Source organism: Arvicola amphibius, chromosome 9, assembly GCF_903992535.2.
Source record: "Arvicola amphibius chromosome 9, mArvAmp1.2, whole genome shotgun sequence".
Classification (NCBI taxonomy): domain Eukaryota; kingdom Metazoa; phylum Chordata; class Mammalia; order Rodentia; family Cricetidae; genus Arvicola; species Arvicola amphibius.
Genome location: NC_052055.2, coordinates 4,617,772 through 4,638,295, shown reverse-complemented (window position 1 = coordinate 4,638,295; position 20,524 = coordinate 4,617,772). Strand labels below are relative to the sequence as shown.

General features: G+C 44.8%; 1 protein-coding gene across 2 annotated transcripts in view; it reads left to right on the top strand.

Moving 5' to 3' along the window:
* The first annotated feature begins 4,480 nt into the window (after nucleotides 1-4,480).
* Azin1 (antizyme inhibitor 1) overlaps nucleotides 4,481-20,524 on the top strand; it is a 31,057-nt gene continuing 15,013 nt past the window's right edge. The window contains exons 1-3 of one of the 2 annotated variants that reach the window (XM_038343007.2): nucleotides 4,481-4,869; nucleotides 8,675-8,811; nucleotides 15,976-16,119. The gene's annotated coding sequence lies outside the window, so the exon portion shown is untranslated. The remainder of the gene's footprint in view (nucleotides 4,870-8,674; nucleotides 8,812-15,975; nucleotides 16,120-20,524) is intronic. The other variant, XM_038343006.2, reaches the window with a different exon arrangement.

Genomic DNA, 20,524 nt, shown 5'->3' with positions numbered 1-20,524 from the left:
CAAAGACTTGATAATTCATAATGAATAGAAATTTATTGACTCAATGGTTCTAGAGGTTGGGAAGCCTGAGATGGAGGGGCTGGCATATAATGACACTCTTGCCATGAGATCTCCTAATAGAATATGGAGGTCTGAAGAACAAGAGGAAGGGGGTGGGGAACCTGAACTTGCTCGTTTAGAAGGAACCCGTTCCCTCCAGAATGGCATTCATCCAGTCACTTGACCGCATGATCTAATCACCTATTAGGCCCTGCCTCCTCCTACTGCTTCCTCAGGGCTTAAGCATTCAAACCACAGCTCTCATTAACTGATTTTCCCCCTCTCTCAATTACTATTGGTCACATTTACTTATGTGACTACATGAGACTTCTACTAGAGGCCAGTGATTTTAGGCTTACCTATTATCTATTTCTGAGTGACTTACCTTTGTCTATAAATTCATTTACTCCTTTCTATTGGCACAAAAGCAAGTAGGTTTGAATCAATGGATCAGAATGATCTAAGTGTGAAGGTAATTATGATTTTAACCTTAGGGCTTTCTATTTAAAAATATTTTCTCTGGCACTACCTCTGGGTTTCTGTATGAGTAACCTGACTTGGCAAAATAACCCAAATCCCAAACCTCAAACATAATTAAGAATGCTGTTCTCATTAGATAGCTATCAGTCCCTTAGTTCTCTACTATGTTGTCTATTCCAATGTTAAACAATTTTCAAGTTTCTATTGTGTTCATTAAAAGGTAACATTATTCTTTCAATTTGAATATACATGTACTCATTACATGGCTACATAGTTTCAATTAATATTGCTGAATCCTTCCTGGTGTAAATGTTGGGTTAGGCCCTAGTTCAGTACCCTACACCAGGAGAGGTCAACTTTCCCGACTTCAGCTGTTCATCCCTTGAACCTCGGCAACCTCCTGCCCTCCCACTTCACTGAAATTGTGCAATGGAAAGTCTCAAATAACTTCTCAGACCCTTTTCTCCACTAATGACTGTACTTGGTTCTGAAATGCTCTCCCTGTCAAGACTCAAAGTCTTTTTTCCTCCACCTTTGTAGTATTTTTTTAGAACGGGAATAACTTTTTAAAAACACTTTTGTGCTTACTTTATGATTAATTTTTATTTCATGAGCGTTGGTGTTTGCCTGCATGTATGTCTGTGTGAGGGTGTTGGATTTCCCCTGGAACTAGAGTTACAGACAGTTCTGAGCTGCCATGTGGGTGCTGGGAATTGAACTTGGGTCCTCTGGAAGAGCAGTCAGTGCTCTTAACTGCTAAGTCATCTCTCCAGCCCCAAAATTGTCTTTCCCAATACTTATGTGATAAAAATCCAAACAATATGAGGTTGGAGCTTATCAATATTATTCCATTTGCTAACACTAGAAGCCCCTTTTCACCGTTTCAGGGATATGACAACTCCTTCCATACGGGAGCGCACCCTGCTCCTAAGGTGGCTTGAGTTTTCACTATTCTAATTCTGTTTCTTGGCCAGTCCTTTAGGCCTTCTCTGTCATGTCCCTTCTCGCTTGTGTTTCTCTAGGTGGTATGCTTATCTTCCATCTCCTAAGCACTGAAATACTTCAGTTGTGTCTACACTAAAGACCCCCAAACTCGCATGTGAAAGGCTCTGTCTCCCCATTTCCAGGACACTACCTGAATCAGGGTTTCTTTCCTTTGCCGGAGGATTGCCCATCATCCAGGCTGGACTAGAGCTGATGTTAAATTTATGGCAATCATTGTTTTTTTACCCTCCTGGTGCTAGGATTACAGGCATGTGCCCCCACATCTGGTTTTTTGTTAGTCTGTTTTTAGGGGGTGGGTGGGAATCACTGTTGTTCTGAGACAGGGTCTTACTGTATAGACCTGGCTAGCCTAGAGCTTGCCTCCTGCCTCCCCAGGGCTAGGTTTCTGCCAAACTGTCTATCATTTGTAATCTACTGAGTAATCTTTAGAAACATCTTTCCCTGGATATGGTGGTATGTTCCTGAAATCCCATCAGTGGGAAAATGGAGGCTGAGGACCATGACTCTGTTAAGTATGCTAGTCTATATTACCTCCCTATTTAAAATGCTTCTAGAATGAAGGCCGGGTTCTGATCCCTTCTTGATCTAACCTTAATAGAACTTTTCATTCTCCTTTGCAATCATGCCTCCAAAGTGGAGGCAGAAGGGCTGCTCGCAGTTTTCCAACCTACCGTTTCTGTACCTTGCCTCACCCCTCTCCTCTGCCAGAACACTGGCTCTCAGAATCCTGCTTCCCTGGAACATAAGCCCCAGGATTCACTCCCAACTGTTTCCTAGGAAACTCTTTCAGTTAGCTGTAGTTATTTCTTCCTTCTACTTAGGTCCTTGCAACACTTGCCTTGGTATCTGTCAAACAATTTGGTTGTTTTATACACTTCTGCTCCTAGTATAAGAAAGTATCAAAAGGTGTGTTCAGAGGGAGGAGCCTCCTTGGGAAGTTGCTGTGTTCTGAAAGGATCTGAAGTTACCAAAAGTGCAGGAGGCTGAGCATGGTGGGTCATCACCTCGAATCCCAGTACTCTAGAGGTTAAGTCAGAATGGACATGAATTCAAGGCCAGTATGGGCTACATATTAGCATCCTGTCTCAAAAAAGGAAAGGGGGAGGGAGGAGGAGGAAAGAGAAAGCCACGTCAAGAAAAATAGGGAAAAACAAACTCAGGAATTGAGTCCACAGCTCCCAACTTCCACCTAATGCTCTCCACCTCTGAAACACTCTGGCTTTACCAGATCTGCAGGAGCTTTCTTCCTTTCCATTCTGATGACTTGCTAATCACTGTGTTGCTTACACGATAAATGGAATGAAAGAAAGGCTCTAACAGATCTTAACCTTGGAGTGGCATTACAGACATGGCACAGGCCTGTGATCTCAGCCCTAGAGTCGAGGAAAGAGACTGGTTAAAGTGGAGGTCAGCTTCAGCTACATGCTACAGCCCTGCCTGCCCATCCGTGCCCATTCATTTGTGCTGAGTCTGGAGTTGCGAAGCTTTAGCAGGGGAGGACTGACTGACAGCTAGGGCTAAAATGGCCTTTGTTTAGTTTTGCTTTTTTGAGACAGGGTCTCACTGTGTAGTTCAGGCTGTCCTGGAACTTGCTCTTTAGACCAGGCTGGACTTGAACTCAGAGATCCACCATCTTCCGCTTTCCAAGGGCGGGGATTCACTCCACACTTCCAACTGGGAAATGGCTTTTATTTTGTTCTCCCCCTCCCGCACGCACACCACAGATGAAGACCGAACCCGAAGCCTTGTGCTTCCCTGAACCCGAAGCCTTGTGCTTCCCTATCACTGAGCTAGATATCCCAGGAAATGGCTTTCAAACGCGAGAGGGGAAAAAAAAATAAGGATAAAAAACCTTAAAAGCTACATAGGGCATTATGATTTGGTAATAAGATTTATTAAAGAATAGAAAAACCAGGTGTGGCACATGCCTTTAGTCCAGCACTTGGGAGGTAGAGGCAGTGGGAACTCGACTTCAAGACTAATCTGGTCTACAGAGCGCGTTCCAGAACAGCAAGGGCTACACAGAGAAACCCTTTCTTGAGAAACAAAAGAATGAAAAAATAAAAATGACTGCAAAAGGGAAATACAGGAGGTTAAAGAGGTGTGCCTTAAAGTCGTGTAACTTCCGCAATGTCTTCAACGCTCGTCCCGCTCTAATAGGGTTGGGTCTGACTGCAACAACCCTTTTTGAAAAAGAAGACAAAGAACAGCTACACTTAAAAAAAAAATTCTACTGCACCATATTGTAACACGAGAATCCCGAGGAACACTGTGGCGCGATCAAAGCCTCTGTAACCACACCGGACTAGTCCTTGCTGGTCACGGGAAACTCGCTTCCATAAAGGAGCTCCGCATCCCGCGGAGAGGCGGGAACCTCTCCCTCGGAATACAGTCCCCGGGCACCGTCCCCGGTTCCCACACATCCTAGGGAGCCGCACGGCACGGAGAAAGCGCAGTGATGGCGCTCACCGGCCTCCCTTCCCTGAAAGGCAGGTGTCGCCCAGCCGAGGCCCCCGTACGCTCCCCGAGTCAGCGGCCAGAGCGGACTAGCCGCGGGGCTCACAAAGCGGATCGCTCGCCCGCCCGCTCGCTCGCTCCGCTCGCGTGGAGCGCAGGCGCCGCCAGGGCGGGGGCGCGCTCGGCCGTCCGGCGGGCTGCTCGCCCTCGGCCCCGCCCACGCGTCTCCCAGCCCGCTCGAGGGAGGGGGGCGGCGGGCCGCGCGAGGGCGGGAAGCGACCGGCGGGCCAGCACCTGCTAGGCCCCGGCGGCCCCCGCCCTTCGGTCCCGTAAACTGCGCCCGGCGAGCCTTCCTCTTCCGCCCCTCCCACAGTCCCCGGCGGCGGCTGGCCCCGCCCCGCGCGCGCGGCGGCCCGGTTGTCTGTGACGTCAGCAGGCCCCGCCCCTGACTATAAATACTGGCGTCTCCGGCGCCGCCTTCCCACACTCTCTGGCTCAACTCTCGGCCGCGGTGCTTCCGCCTCTCTCACACTCTCTTTTTCTCTCTCTCTCTTCCCCGGGTTGTCGCCTGCTCCGCTCTCCTCATCCTTCTCGCTCTGCTGCTCTGCGGTGTGACGAGGCTGAATCCTCTCTCCCCGCCCCACGCAGTTCGCGCCTTTCCTCTTTTTTTCTTCCCCCCTCTCTCGCCGCTCCCTTTTCTCCCGTTCGGCTGCCGCCGCCGCTGCTGCTCAGCTGGTGTCGGTGCCGCGCGTTTCTCCCCACGTCGTCCCCGCAGCCTATGGCCCAGGCCGCCTTGGGTATTTCTGCTCAAGGTAACCACATCCCTCTTTAAAAATTCCGCCGAAAAAGAGAAGACGCTTTACCCGACTCTTTGGGCCGTTATCTCACGTGAGTACCGGACCGAGGGAGGGAGGGAGGCCGGGAGGGTCGGGCCACGCCGCCTCCCGGCTGTCCCGTCGTCGTTCTCCTCCCCCCCCCCCCGCAGTGCTTGCCCCGCAGCCCGCGGCCTCGAACATGGCGGCCGGCGGCGTGTGTGGCGGCGGCCGGGTAGAGCCCCGGCTGTGGGGCCGGGCACCTGGCGATCCTGGGCGGCCGCCGGCAGGCGCCGCGGTTGGGCGAGGGGGCGTGTGCGCGTGGGGCCTGCGCTCGGGGAGGGGTCGCCGTCCCCGCCCGGCGGCATGCGGGCCCCCACCCCATTCCCGTGGTGCATTGCTGTTTCCGGGGAGGGGGCCCAGCGGCGAAGCCCCGAGGGGTCAGGGTCCCGCCGCTTCCCCACCTCCCCGTCCGGGTCTCCGCGCCAGCCGCGGGGGCCGTGACGCCGAGTGGCCCGGCTAGGCGACGGGCTGCGGCGGCCGGGGCGCCGGGTTATGAATGGAGCGGGGCGGGCCTCGAGCCGGCATCTGGTGACAGCTGGGAGGAGGCTGGATTCTTGCGGGCGGAGGGTGAGGTGGGGGGGTGCGGAGAGCGCGGTCCCCCTCTGCTGGAGGAAAGTTGACCTCACTCGGGGCCCGGCGGCGGGGAAGCCCGGGTGTCAAGTAGCGAGCGGGTAGGCCTTTGGCCTCTTCTGGAAACCTCGGCGCGGCTGCCCCGCCCCTGCGGCTCTCCTGATTGGGCCCGGTGGCTTTCACTTACCCCAGTCACCTCCTGGAGCCTGGAGATTAGTCACCATGGCTTCGTTTTCGGGTCCTCGCCGTGATCGCGGGGCAGAAAGAGGGCGAAGGGTAGGTGGATGGGGCTTATCAAGTACAGCGTTCGCTGCCAGCAGTTAGTGATGACGAAGACGGGTTTTAACCGTGTCATTTATCTTGAACGCGTGTCCTCCTGCCTAAGAAACGAAGCGGCCGGGGACACCGTTTCCAGCCTCGGGATGTTTGAATCTTGTGGTGGCTATGTTAGGTTGTTCCCCGCGTTCTGCTGTGTTTTACTGCTTAGTCTGGGTGGGAGCTGATTAACTCTTTCCCCTTCCTGAGTGCTCAGCTAAGGATTATGTGGACTGTGAACTAGCCTGGGAGAAATAGGTCTGACACTCGAGAACATGCTTGTACTGGCCATGCCAATAAGGCCTGAGGCATTTACGTTAAGTAGGAAAGAATGTTGAAATAAAATTGTAGATAATAAATTTATAATCAAATAATCAATTTATTTCTCTCCCAGGGTTTTAATAGGATTCTTAACAAAGAAATCAGAGTGGCAAGTCCAACTTAGACCCCCAGCTAACATTGTGCAGTGCTTGTCTTACTATCCAACCGTTTTACCGATCTCTGTTGCAGCTTTAGTATTTCCATATGTTAAATACAGCTCCATATTTTAAAAATTGGCAGTAAAATTTTCATATCTTGTTTTGTGTAATTTTTTGTTCTTTGAGACTTTGTAGACTAGACTGAGCTCGAATTTACCTCCCACCTCAGCCTGGTGCTGGGATTACAGGTTTAAGTAAGTCTGGCTTCTGTTTGAGTTTTAACAAAGAAGTGATACAGAGGGTTGTACCTGCGGAGCCAGGAAGTTTTTGAAGCCACCCTTGGCCACATAATAGCAAAATCCTGTGTCCAAAGAGGGGAGAAAGCTCTATAATCTAAACTATTAAAATGTAGAACATTGCTAACACTCCACAGCGTTTTCTCCATGTCGGTTTCTGTGGAGGCCTATCTGGTCTTCCGTTTTGTTGTTTTGTTTTTAAATCAAAGAACTTAAATAGAATCAATTGAAACACATTCTTTTGTGTAAAAGACTTAATTACCATGTTTTTGTATATTAATCAATAGGTTGTTCCTGAATAGTCATTGTATTGTGTAAATAAAAAAAATAAACCAATTTTTGGAAAAGTTGCAAAGATAGTAGTAACATTTGTAAAGATGCTAAGAGTAAGACGATTTTGAGTAGTGTCAAAAAGGACAAGGTAGGCGGACACCTTTAATCCCAGCACTCGGGGGGCAGAGGAAGGCGGATCTCTGTGAGTTCGAGACCAGCCTGGTCTACAAGAGCTAGTTCCAGGACAGGCTCCAAAGCCACAGAGAAACCCTGTCTCGAAAAAAAAAAAAAAAAACACAAAAAACAAAACCAAGGCGGGCCTAGATTTGTATCTTGGTTGGTCAAGTGCTTGCCTAGACTCAGAAGCACTTGATGTCCTGTCAGCCTGTACCCCAGTGAGTAGGTGCACTGTGATCCTGCCTGCCGTCCATTTTTTGTCTCAGTGTTGGGAAAGGAGGCAGGAGGGTGAGGATTCAGTGTCACCTTTGGGTCCACAAGAGTTCCAGGGCCAGCCTAAGGCGACGTGGCCTCAGCTCATTTCTACCTCCCTAATTTACACAAATCATTATAAATGATAGTAATGTGTTTTGCAAGACAGGGTTTCTCTGTGTAGCCCTGGCTGTCCTAGAACTTGGTTAGGATTAGGTGGAACTCAGCCTGCCTCTATCTTTTGAGAGCTGAGATTAAAGGCGTGAGCCACCACTGCCTGGTTAGTAATTTGTTTTTCAGTCCTGCCTTTCATCCACATCTCACTCACCGTTCTTTATGCCTTCTTCTTCCACATAAGCGTGTGCATTTACCCTGTATATAATGTCCATCTTTCCCTGGGTTCCACTCTTGGTGTCTTTTATTTTATTTTTTATTTTTGGTTTTTTCAAGACAGGGTTTCTCTGTAGCTTTGGAGCCTGTCCTGGAACTAGCTCTTATAGACTAGGCTGGCCTCGAGCTCACAAAGCTCTGTCTGCCTCTGCCTCCCAAGTGCTGGGATTAAAGGCGTGCGCCACCACCACCCAGCCATTAAAATGTCTTTGGAATTAGGAAGCTTTTATTCCCCAGCGGTAGCTCTGTTAAGCGAGAGAGTGTAGACATCGCAAAGGCTAAGGTTTACTGTCCAGTGTCTCAGAGCGATTGTCGTGGGTTGCCATGAGCCTCAGCATAACTGAGTAAGATAGGACAACAAGGCCTCACCCAGGGTAACTGTTCCATTGCTTAGGGTAGCTAAGAATTACCCGATTCCCAGCATGATTTAGTTGTTTTAAGATTAGGTGTTTGAAGAATCAGAATGTTTCTGATTTTAGGTGTGTATAGCACCTCTAAATCTTAACACCATCCAGTCAGTTTTTGGGGTAACTGTTTCTAAAGCTAGTGTGCCAAGCTTCACATTCATTTACTTCTGGGGATAATAAAATGGATCTAGAGGGATTGGATATGAGGAGGAAAACTTGCCCAGGGCTTTTCAAGTTTTTTTTTTTTTTTTTCTTTTCTTTTTTGAGACAGCCTCACTTCACGCTCTTGTTTTTGATAATGGATGACCTTGAAGTCCTGGTTCCTGGTCCACAGCTGCTGGGATCACCATGTCCTCCTCCATTCACAAAGCTTTTTAGTATTGTAGTGGGGATTTGTAGCAAAGGATAATTTGAACTTAACCCAAAAGGTATTCCAGATAGTTCCAATACTGTGCCAGAACACTACGCATTTAAAGTCATTTAGACAGACCTTGTTGTGTGTAACCTAGGATGGCCTTGAACTCAAAGTGGTCATCGGGTTTAGCCTGCTGAGTTTGGGAATCACAATTACACGGTGTCATGCACAGCTGGAATGCCACTTTAATAGAACACTACTAAATAAACTACAACTTCATCTGTTAAGTCATTTAAATTAACCTGTTTGAAGCACAACCTAATTTTTAAAACACAGAACTTTCTACTTTTCTTTATTTCTTTAGGGCGAACTTTCTGACCGAGTATACAACTACCCAGAAGGCCTAGGAGAAGTGCTGTATAGAGAGCAGTTCGACTTCAACGCTGAGCCACCTTGGGAACCTAGCTGATGATAGGGGGTTCCATCTCCTAACTTGTCCATGTGAGTATCTTCACACCTGAGGAGACCTTAATAAAACTGAAATATTGCTTCAGTATTTTTCAGAATATGAAATCATCTCTACCTCTTCGGACCTTACAAACTTAAGTTAGAGATTAGTTCCAGGTGTGGCTGGTAAGGCTGAGAGCATTGTTTACCAGTGATAGGATCATTGTAACGTTGTCTTGAATGAAAATACTACTACTATATTTACTGTATTAGGAAATTGTGCTGGGGTCTGGAGTGGTTAAGAGCACTTGCAGAGGACCCCTGTTCGGATGCTCACAGCGGCCTGTAACTCCAGCTTCAGAGGGTCTGTCGTCCCATTTTGGCCTCCTGGCACCTTCATACCTGTGCACATACTCATACATAGAGATGCACATGTACATACATATACATCCACAGAAGTAAAAATTTAAAAAAAAGTTTTTGGAATTGTACTAGTCTGGGTTTTACTATAATCTGCAAAGTGGATTTTGACTTTAGGATTTATCGTATTCAATCATTTTCTTAGCAAGTATGAGTATTGGCTGAATCCAAAGAGTCAGAAGACTTTTAATTAAATCCAGGGCTTCCTGTACACATGTGCTGCTCTGAGTTAACAGTTGCTGGTATCAAAGACATGTTAATAAAACACTCCCTTTAGTGTGTGTGCGTGCGTGTGTGCATGCATGCCAGCACGTGAGCCAGAAGAGTGTTTGAGACATGAGGGGACAGCTTGTAGGATTTAGTGTTCTCCTTCTACCATGTGTGTTCCAGGGCTCAGATTGGCCTGGGGGCCGTCTTGTCAGGATTCTGCTGCCACCACCCCCCCCCCCCCATGGGAAAGCTGTGTCTTGGAGCTTGAGAGGGGTATGAAAGCAGTTTTAGTTCATGTCTTCCTAGTAATGATCCTTCTGCCAGTCAAAGTTGTGTTTTGTTTTTTGAAGAGTTTTTCATTCATAAGATGGTTTCTTCTAAGTTTGTAGAAAACTAATGGTATAGGGAGCCTTTTCTAAAAGATGATGCCTGAGAGTCCCAGCATGCCTCATTTGAGATAGCCAAGATTATTTTTTGGCTACTTAATATTGTATGTGTGGATTATTTTAAGACTTGAACCATTGTATAAAATGTAATTCCTCAGTAAACTGTGGCTTAAATTTGAGAAATCCATTTATTTATCTTTTTTTTATGGTGTTTAACTGTGTAGCCCTGACTGGCCTAGAGCTCACTATATAGACCAAGCTGGATTTGTGCTCACAGAGATCCACCTGCCTCTGCTTCCTGAGTGTTATGATTGAGGGTGTACGCCAACATACCCTGTAATCTACTGGGGATCACCGACCAGTCAGCCAGACGGGCCTAGTTGGTAAGCCCCAGGTTCTGTGGGAGGTCCTGTTGGAAACATGGACAGGTCTTGAGGAGCAACACTACCTCTAGATTTCATGGAATTGAAATTTGGGTTTTGAAACTGAAATAGGTTTCACAAAGGCAGAAACAGCACTAGAAGAATCTTAGGAGGGGCAATTTTCAAGCTACTGCCTAGCTCATTACTCCTTGCAGTGTAGTCAATAAAGTATTTCTTTCAAAAAAGAGAAAATTTTCAGGAAAACTGAGGTCAAAACTTTTTTTTTTTTTTTTTTTTTTTTTTTTTTTTTTTGAGACAGGGTTTCTCTGTAGCTTTGGAGCCTGTCCTGGGACTTCCCCCTGTAGATCAGGTTGGCCTCGAACTCAGAGATTTGCCTGTCTGCCTCCCAAGTGCTGGAATTAAAGACATGCACCTCCACTGCCCAGCTTAAAGCATTGCTTCTTTATTTTCATTATAAAATAAATTTGGGAAAAATAGATTGAATGAAAATGATTGTTCTAGAGCTATACTTAACTGGACTACATAAGACTCTGACTCATTCATAAATAATTTTAGACTCATTTGCCTCAACCTCCCAACCGCTAGGATTACAGGCCTATGACGCCAAACCTTGCTTAGGCTAGTTCTTTTGGTTCTAAGTAGGCACATTAATGTTTCTTTTACTTATGTATTCCTTATATTGGTATGGGTAGTAATAATTGTGAAAATTCAACAACCTGAAGCAACAATCTGCATTGTTTAGCTGGGTGGTTTATTTGCTACTTAATAGCATGCTTGCTGCCAAATTATTTCCAAGCCACATTTTTAATTTTTATTAATTTTAATCTGGTCTGCCTTTGATTTATTATCAAATGATATCATTGTCAAAATGTTCTCCCAAGGTTATTTTGCTTTGTGTTTGAGACAGGGTTTCTCTAACATCCCTGGCTGTCCTGGAGACCAGGCTGGTCTCCAACTCACAGAAATCCACTTAACCTCTGCCTCCTGAGTGCTGAGATTAAAGGCGTGTGCCACCACACCTGGCTTAAATTGGTTTATTAAGTATCTTTTGGCACCAAAATACTTGGTGCAGAATGTTTGGAGGCTCAAGGTCTTCCATAACAGTAAGAGCTTATCTCAACAGTAGAAAATGTATGTCTTTTGAAGTGGGTCTACTTGCCGTTGTAATCATTAATAGATTTTAAGATGGATTTTTAAATTTTCCTTTTGATCAGTTGGAATTTTAAAAGATTGTTGATTCATTTTTACATTTTGTGGTGGGAGTTGGGGTGGTGCGCATGCTGTTGCACATTACCGTCAGTGGACAACTGACCTCACTCTTCTCTCCACCCTGGGAATCACTCAGGTTTCCAGGCTTGCCTGGCAGGTACCTATTCTTGAGGAATCATATTGCCGACCTATGAGAATATTTAACGGATTGTAGAATAGGATGTGCAAGTGGTATGTGTGAAAGTTAGAGGGCACTGTATGGCATCTGCTCTTTACCCTTTTAAAAGTACTTATATTTGTTTATTGAGGTGGGTGTGTATGTATATATCTGGACATGTGCACAGACAGAACAACCTGTAGGGGCTGATTCTCACCTTCCCCATGTGGGTCCTGAGAATTGAACATAGGTGTCAAGCTTACTGCAAGTGCCAAGCCATCTGGATAGCCAACTAATTTGGGAGAAAAACTTGACCTGAATTTGTGCTGATTTGAAGCATTTTTTTATTTAGTGTTAATGTTCTTGAATTTTACTGTAGAAATACAGAGTTGCTCTCTTGCAAGCTGATACATAATATCTAACATGTACTACATGACTGCTCTGAGATGTAAGAAGTTAAGTTCTGAAAGATACATTGTTTCAAGGGTTTCACTAGAATAACAAGTATAGTACCTCTCAGAAGTACAGTGTCTTTATGTATGATAATTTGTGTCGCTGGACACTGGGATCCTAGGATGAATCTTGTGGGGAGCCACAAAATATCGGGAAACTATTGGGAGAACTTAAAACACTGGTTTCCTGGAAATACCTCATAACATTGCTAAATATGTGGCTGTAAGAACTGTATCTGAGCTGTGTTCAGTACTCCATTAGGATCTTTTGTGCAGGTATTATAGGCTCTGTGATTGGGCATTGGGGTGGGTTTTCTCTTCTCCCTGACCTTTAGTGTGTTTGTGGTGTGTGTGTGTTGGGGGGGGGGGGAGGGGGGTGTACCGCTATTATACCCAAGGCTTGGAAATCACCGACTCCTGCTTCAGACTCCTAAGTATTGGAATTACAGGCATATATCATTATACCTGGCTTCATGATAAGGTTTTGAGTCAACCATTAATTTTAAGCTAGTTTATTTCATTAAAGTATCTGAAAACTATATATTCTTACGCAGTATGTTAGTCTCCCTAGCCTGCAGCCCCCAAAAGTCTAAGGTGGATTTTTGAACTTCAGATTCTAGCCTAAGTGCTGGAACGACAGGCATGCACCTCATAATCTATCAGACTCCAGTTTCAGGGGGGTTGAGTGGTTCTCAGAGGAAGATAGTTGGGGTGGAAGAATTAATGACAACTACCAGTGCTTTACCATACTTTTTATTGAGCTGATCTTATTTTTGGGTTTTGGGGTTTTTTCCTGCTTACCTCTACCAAAAAAAAAAAAAATTTGAGCGATTAATTAGTGATTAAAAGTTATTAAAAAATTGTTTGGAGAAAGATTTGAAAATGTAAAGGCTAGATAAATTGATTGGCTGTTTTGAGATGACCATTTTCCAGTTAACCTTATAGGAAGAATATTTCAGGATCATCCATGCTAATGTTTGCAATTTGTTAGCATGCTAATTGAAGCAGGTTTCTTTTGTTTTGTTTTTGAGAGTTTCTATATGTAATCCTGACTAACCTGGAACTATATATAGACCAAACTGGCCCCAAACTCTTAGAGATCCACCTGTAGGCATGTGCCACCAGATCGAGCCAGAAGCAGAATTTTGGCTTTTCTCTGATAATAAATACTGTTACTTTGTGGCAGGAGCAGTTTTAGTGTCTATTCAGGACGTGCTATGTAATGGTATTACTTCTTAGTTTTTGGAACACTCTGTATTGCCTGCTGTTCTAGAACTCCAGGATAATTACTATGAATGGAGCACCATTAATAGACTGCTAGCATGATGTGATGATCAGATGATCACACTTAATGCAGCTATGGTTACTCCCTCCATCTCCTTCAGGTTTTTCTGGCTTGTAAGGGTATGAGGTTGTATATTCTTTTTTTTGTTTTGTTTTGTTTTGTTTTGTTTTGTTTTTTGAGACAGGGTTTCTCTGCAGCTTGAGAGCCTGTCCTGGAGCTAGCTCTTGTAGACCAGGCTGGTCTCGAACTCACAGAGATCCGCCTGCGCCTGCCTCTGCCTCCCGAGTGCTGGGAAGGTTGTATATTCTTGTATATTCTAGTTGGGTTTTTTAGATGAACATTTTTAAGATGGAGCATCGTATGACCATAGTCATGTAGACTGAAACTAGTATTGGCTGTATGTTGTAAATTAAATTTTTAGTTTCTTGCTGAGCAAGATGTAATGATTATTGCAGAGATCTCACTCAGTTTGTAAAGAATAATAAGGGGGGCTGGAGAGATGGCTCAGCTCTTACAAAGGTCCTGAGTTCAATTCCTGGCAACCACATGGTGGCTCAACCATTTGTAATGAGGTCTAGTGCCCTCTTCTGACCTGCAGGCACACACGCAGACAGAATATTTTATACATAATAACTAAGTTTGGCTGGTGCGCTGAATGGCCTTGTCACTGAAGGGTCCTTGTCACTGAGAAGGCAAGCCTGATGGTGTGAGTTCAATCCCTGGGAGCTGTATAAAGTGGAGGAAACAAACTGGCTCTACAGCGTCATCCTCGGACCTCTGCGTGCCTGCCATGGTGGCATGTGCACACTCAGTGACGAGTAGAATGAAAATGGGTGTTTACTTTTTTGCTTTTTGTTTGTTTGCCGCTTTGAGACATCTCTGTACGTAATCTGGCTGTCCTGTGTAGATAAGCTGGCCTCAAACTCAGATCCACCTGCTTCTGCCTCCTGGTACTGGGATTAAAGTTGTATGCCACTATGTCTGGCTCTCTATATTTTCTTAGCTCGTTGTCTAAGTGCAGCATAATTAACACGTTAAATTTGGTGTGAACAAAAGTAGGTTGGTATTTCCTGCTATGTTCAGCATGAAAGCCATAATAGTCCTGAGATAGTCTTCTGAATGAACAATTTTGTCCTAATAGCTCCTGAAGAGCTCTGAGTTGGACATATCCTGTATGTATATGTTAGTACATAATGGGAAAACAAGTAAAAGATTTAAACTACTTGCCACTCAAAATTTTAATAGTTGTAGTTATGTGCCTCTAGACTCATGAATGTCTTGTCTAGTGTGCCACCCTCAGGATAGTGTCACTTGTACCATACTATAAAGTCGCATACATTTAAGCAGCAATTCTACATGTATAAGTATAACATGACTGTAAAAATCCATTATTTTATTGTTAAGGTTTATTATTTGAAGCTTGGGAGATGGCTCAGCAGTTTAGAGCAGATAATTGCTTTTGCAGAGAACCCAATTTCGGTTTCCAGAAAGACTCCAGCTCTGGGACATTCCAGTTCTCTCTAGCCTTCATAGACACCATTGTTCATATGCACAGACACATATATACATAGCTTAAAATAAATCCAAAAAAGGGGGACGAGGGCAACTGGAGGTATTGCTCCGTGGTTACAGCACTTAGTGCTGTTTTCAGGTAATGGGAATTAGATTCCAGCAACTGTGTGAGATAGCTTTTACATCAGCCTGCATCTCCAGCTCCAGAGTCCAGTGGTTTTCATAGGCATATGCTCATGTGTGCATACAAATACAAACATGGACACACAGTTCTAAAAAAAGATGAAGACCAGATTGACCTGGAAGAGATCTGCCTTCCCATGTCCTCTAAGTATTGAGAGCAAGGTGTGCACTGCCAGTCCTGGCAAAATATAAATCTTTTAAGAAAGATTTTTTTTTGTTTGTTTTTTTGTTTTTCGAGACAGGGTTTCTCTGTAGCTTTGGAGCCTGTCCTGGAACTAGCTCTTGTAGACCAGGCTGGTCTCGAACTCACAGAGATCCGCCTGCCTCTGCCTCCCGAGTGCTGGGATTAAAGGCGTGCGCCACCACCACCCGGCTTAAGAAAGATTTTTTAATGTTTATTGTGAGTTATCTTAGAGTTTGAAGTAAGTTGGTCTCATTTCCTTAGTCCTTTCTTTCCTCATATCTCCTGCTCTTTCTGTTCTCTTTCAATATAACTCTTTGTGGAAATGTTTTCTGTCTAGGCATAGTGAGTTGTTTCATCCCTAGAAAATTGTTTTTATTGTCATTACTAGCTTTCCAGTTACTGTGTGTTGAGGGCAAACCCTGTTCTGGATCTCAAGAGTACCCCATGCAGGTTGTTTTTGGTCTATAAATCACAAAAGTATTGTGAACTTTTACCTCCCATGGGAGCTTCTTGGCTACCTTCTTTAGTATGTAGCTTCCTGGTGCTTTTTCTCCTGAAGGTTATAGTGCCAGTCATCCTGTAGAGGCCTCTTCTAGTAGTTCTTAGACGGGTTTCTTTCAAAGTTACCTGTGTGGTAAGTAACCTCTGTTGCAGGTGGGATGCAGGGAGGGGCTTAGACAGCCTTGGTATTTTTAAAGCTGAGCGGTCCATTGTTTCCATTTGAGTGAGTAAAGGTCCTGCTGAGAAGTGGTTGGCCTTTAGTAAAGTCAAGCTTCCTGATTAGGTGTCTGCGAAACAATACTCTCAACCTTTCAGCTCTCCCTGTTCTACTTCCAGGGAGGTCTTCACTTCAGAAACCCAAGACTCATTCATCCAGCCTGGTGTCAAGTGGGCTGTTGCTGCCAGAATTATCTTGTGATTATATGAAAGATGTATCAGTTTCTTCTGAAGTACAATCAACCATAGAAGCCTTTGTAGCAGGTGTGTAACACGGCAAGTGCCCAGCTGCCACAACCTTCACTTTTGAAAGTGAGCATGAGGTCTCGGCCACCTCATGTCAGACAGACTCCAGGGAGCAGTGTGGTTCTCGGAGCCACTGTTTCTTTTGGCAGCTTCTTCGTGGAAAGTGTATTCTCAAAACACCAACACACAGGTGGAAGTAAGACATATTACATAGTTATTTTTTTCCAGCAGTGAATCCAAAGGAAATTATTTACAAAAGTAGTACTGTGATTTCAGCAACACTAAATGAGCTTTTATTCAATCAGACTTTAATAAAGGTTTTTAGTTGCTAAATAGCTTTCAGCGTGGTAGTGACTAGAGAACGTTTCTTAGTAACTGCTCTGGGCTTCTGGGTCTCCCTGTATGTGCCCTCTGCTCACTCAATTTAACCTTTCTGTCTCAGACTTTCCCCAGTGCTGGGCTTGGCCTGCACCAGCACACCCAGCAAGTCTATTCTTGTGAAGAGAATGGGAAAGTTTAGAAAACCGCTTTTTTGGGGAGGATTAACTTGTACTTTCCGACCTGTGGTATGAACTATTCCCACTTCCCATCACCACATGAACATTTATTTTCTTTGGTTTTTTTTTGTTGTTGTTGTTGTTGTTGTTGTTGTAGTAGTAGTTCTCTTTTGCTTGTTTTTTTTTTTCCTTTGGTTTTCTAGACAGGGTCTCTACATGCCTCAGGCTGGCCTTGAACTTACAGATCTGCCTGCCTCTGCTGAGTGCTGGGATTAAAGGTGTGGTCTATCATACCTAGCTTTAACATTGTTAATGCCTCTTAAAAATTTTATCTTTTATGAGAGTAGAGTTTAAAAGTAATTTTGCTAAAATAAAAAATTGCTTAGCAACTAAAGTTGCTTGCTGCAGTCAAGCATCACACCTGAATTCATTTCCCAGAATCTATGTGGTGGAGAGAGAACCTGACTACTTGAAGTTGTCCTTGGACCTCCACATGGGTTTAGGTTTGCATGCTTGCAGGTGTTTTTTAAAATTCAAAACAGAAAACATTCCTGGAGTCTTCATACTTCTTTTTAGGGCTCCAGTGAACTACTGTAGAGGAGGAATAGGAGAGACAAGATGAGGGTATCAAGACTCTCTTCAGTGCCTTTCCAACTGTTTAAAGACGGTATCTCTTGCTGCCCAGGCTATCGTCCAACTTAACTGTGTAAACTACGTAGCCAGCAATGACCTCAAACTCCCAGCCTTGCCTCTCTCCTCAGTACTGGATTGTGGGTGTGCTGCCATGCCCTCCCTGTTTGTGCCCGACCAGGGATTGTCCAGCCTCAGACAAGCTAGAAGCCCTCTCTCTATCCTGGTCCCACACATACCCCACCCCCACTCCCCAGTTCAAGGACTTTTTTGTGCTTGTTGACTTCAGAGTATCTTAAAAAGTTGGTCTCCTGAGGTATTTATGTGTAGCATGTTCTTTCAGTTTTTCTGGACCCAACATGTAATTTAACAGGAATTGATAGCTGAGTTTGTCAGTTACCTACTTGTGTGATAAGGGCTTCTAACGGTTTTAAGATTGGAGAAGATAGATTGGCTTTTGTTAGTATTTTTGTTGTGACTGGTTTCATGTAGCCAAGTCTGGTCTTAAACTCATGTAACTGAGGAAGATGTAACTGCTAGGCCTGTAGGTGCTTCACACCTGGTTGGTTTTGTGCTGGGAAATGAAACCAAGGCCCGGGACTCCTCAGCTGAGCTGCACTGCAAACTCCTGGGAGAAGGACTTGGGAATTAGACAGGGTTTGTTGTGCTGCCATCTCTAGCTTAAGACCTTCCAGTGTGGCTAGGGATGTGCAAGGCACTGGGTTTAATCCCAGGCTGCAAAAACAAAAATCAGAACCTTTACTTATTAATTTACTTAGTATCTTTTTGTTTTGTGTTTTGTTTTGAGACAAGATTTCTCTGTGAAGCCCTGGCTGTCCTAGAACTTGCACTTCAGAGCAGACTAGCTTTGAACCCAGAGATCTACCTGCCTCTGCCTCCCAAGTAACATGATTAAAGGCGTCTACCATCATCCCCTAGCTATAACTATGTCTCTGAGACTGGTCTGGGCTCGTAATTTGTGGGAATCTCAGAAATGAAGATAAAGCTTTTTTTATAGTGTGTGTGTATTTTATTGCGATTTCAGCGTAAGGAAATAATATTAGTGCCACATTTGCTTTTATGGTTTAACTTTATTGAGACGGTCTCCCTGGGTAATTGGGCCGCCCTTGAACTCCTAAGATCAGGTTGCCTCTGCCTCCTGAGTGTCAGGATTAAGGGGGTGTCAGCACGCCTTCTTCCTAACAGTCTTAGGCAGCCTATGCCCAAGAAGTGTGTGTGAGAGAGAGGCTAGTATATAAAGCTGGCTGTTTGACAGCCAAGTAATGTAAACTTCATTGGAAGTTCCTTACTTTACTCTTCCTAATATTTACCTTGGCGCTCATCTTTTTCATGGAGTAACTTTCATTTTATTGCTTTTGGTGTTTGGTTGATGATATCCCTAAAATTGATCTTCTAGCTGGAGTTATGCTGTTTAAAACAGTGTCCGTGCTTAGCCTAAATATCCAGTCTCAATGAACAGATTTATTTCAGTCCTAGTATAACGTCCTTAGAGAGTGTATAGGCTGTGGTCTCTCCTGTGGAGCATGTGTCTTAGACAGACTGTTGTAGCACAGGAGGTTTGTCTATTGAACAGGGTGTTGTTGTCTTGAAAATGAATGTCGGTGCCTTCCAACTTTGAACTGGGTGTTATTTGTGTCATGAAATTTCACTAATACTACAGTTTATTAATGTAAGTAGTTGATTTTGCTGTTTAAAAAAGCTGATACTGCTTAGGAGCCATTGAATGGACTGTGTTCAGGTTAATGGGCAAGGTGGTCTCTAAAATGGGGCGCTGGGGTGAGGGTGGAGGAGTAGCAGAAGGAACCAACTACCTGAGAAAGACTGTCCAAGTCTGTGTTGTTTTGTCTCGGGGATTTTTTCTTTTTTTCTTTTTTTGAGACAAGTAGCTTTGGAGCCTGTCCTAGAACTAACTTTTGTAGACCAGGCTGGCCTCAAACTCACAGAGATCCTCCTGCCTTTGTCTCCCTAGAGCCACCACCCAGCTTTTTTTAATTAACTTTATTTTTATATGAATTGGTTGAAGGTGTCAGATCTCCAGGACCTGGAGTTACAGACACTTGTGAGCTGCCATGTGAGTGCTGGGAATGTGGGCCCTCTGGAAGAGCAGTCACTGCTTTTTAACCCCTGAGCCATCTCTCCAGCTCCTTGTCTCAGGTTTTGATGTCTGTTGTATGAAGGACTAAAATGGTTCCCAAATGGTTATATTCTGCAAGGCATGACGCTTTTGCATTTGTCACAAAGGACAAAGGAATGCATGGAAATCCTCACTTAAGCTTCATTCAGAGCCACAGGCACTTCAAACCCATGAACCTTCCTCTGATCTGTCATATCTAGGCCAGTCTCTTAGGAACTGTCTATAGCTGAGTAGTTCTTCTTCTTCTTCTTCTTCTTCTTCTTCTTCTTCTCCTCCTCCTCCTCTTCCTCCTTCTCCTCCTCCTCCTCCCTACTTCTTCATTTGTTTTTTGTTTTTCGAGGCAGGGTTTCTCTTGTGGGTAGCCCTGGTGTCCTGGAACTGGCTCTGTAGACCAGGCTGGCCTCAAACTACCTCTGCCTCCCAAGTGCTGGGATTAAAGGCGTGCACTGCTACCTAACTGAATTCTCCATATTCTTGATGCTAAATTGCAGGTAGGCATCCCTTGGACTTCGGTCTTTGTGCTGTTTCTCTGTTGAATTCTTAGTTACCGTTTTCAGTGCCAGCAGGAAGCAGGTCATCACCCTTAAATCAACAAAGGTGTCCAAGTATTCTGCCTAAGATTGATTCCTTCTCAGTAGAAAGGGCCTGTGTGTATGGAGGTGCATCTATAGAAGGTAGGCAGGGGGGACAAGAGCAGGGGGAAGGAAGCAAGGCAGTTTCAGGGGAGGCAGCTCAGTGTCCATTATTAGTGCACCATGTTGGTGCTGTCATTTCCTATGGTAACCTAAGGACGCAAGTCCCAGCTGTTGTCAGGGTATGCAGCCCCAGAGAATTGTTTTCCTGAACACAGAAAAGGAGTAAAGGTTTATTTTTGTTTGAGTCAGAAGAGGATTTATCCTGAAAACCCTTCTTAAAATTGAGGCAAACCTAGGTTATATAATATGGAAAGGTTCATATACAGTACCTGACTTATACCAACTATGACTGTTTTATGAAAATAAAAAGCAGCATCTAATGTATCTCTGCTAGCCTACTGTGTACTTCCTGGCCTCAGACTAGCAGGAATGTTCCTGCGTTTGGTTACCAAGAGCTGAGAATATAGGTGTGTGCCACCCCACAGGTATGACCTAGAGTTAGTTTT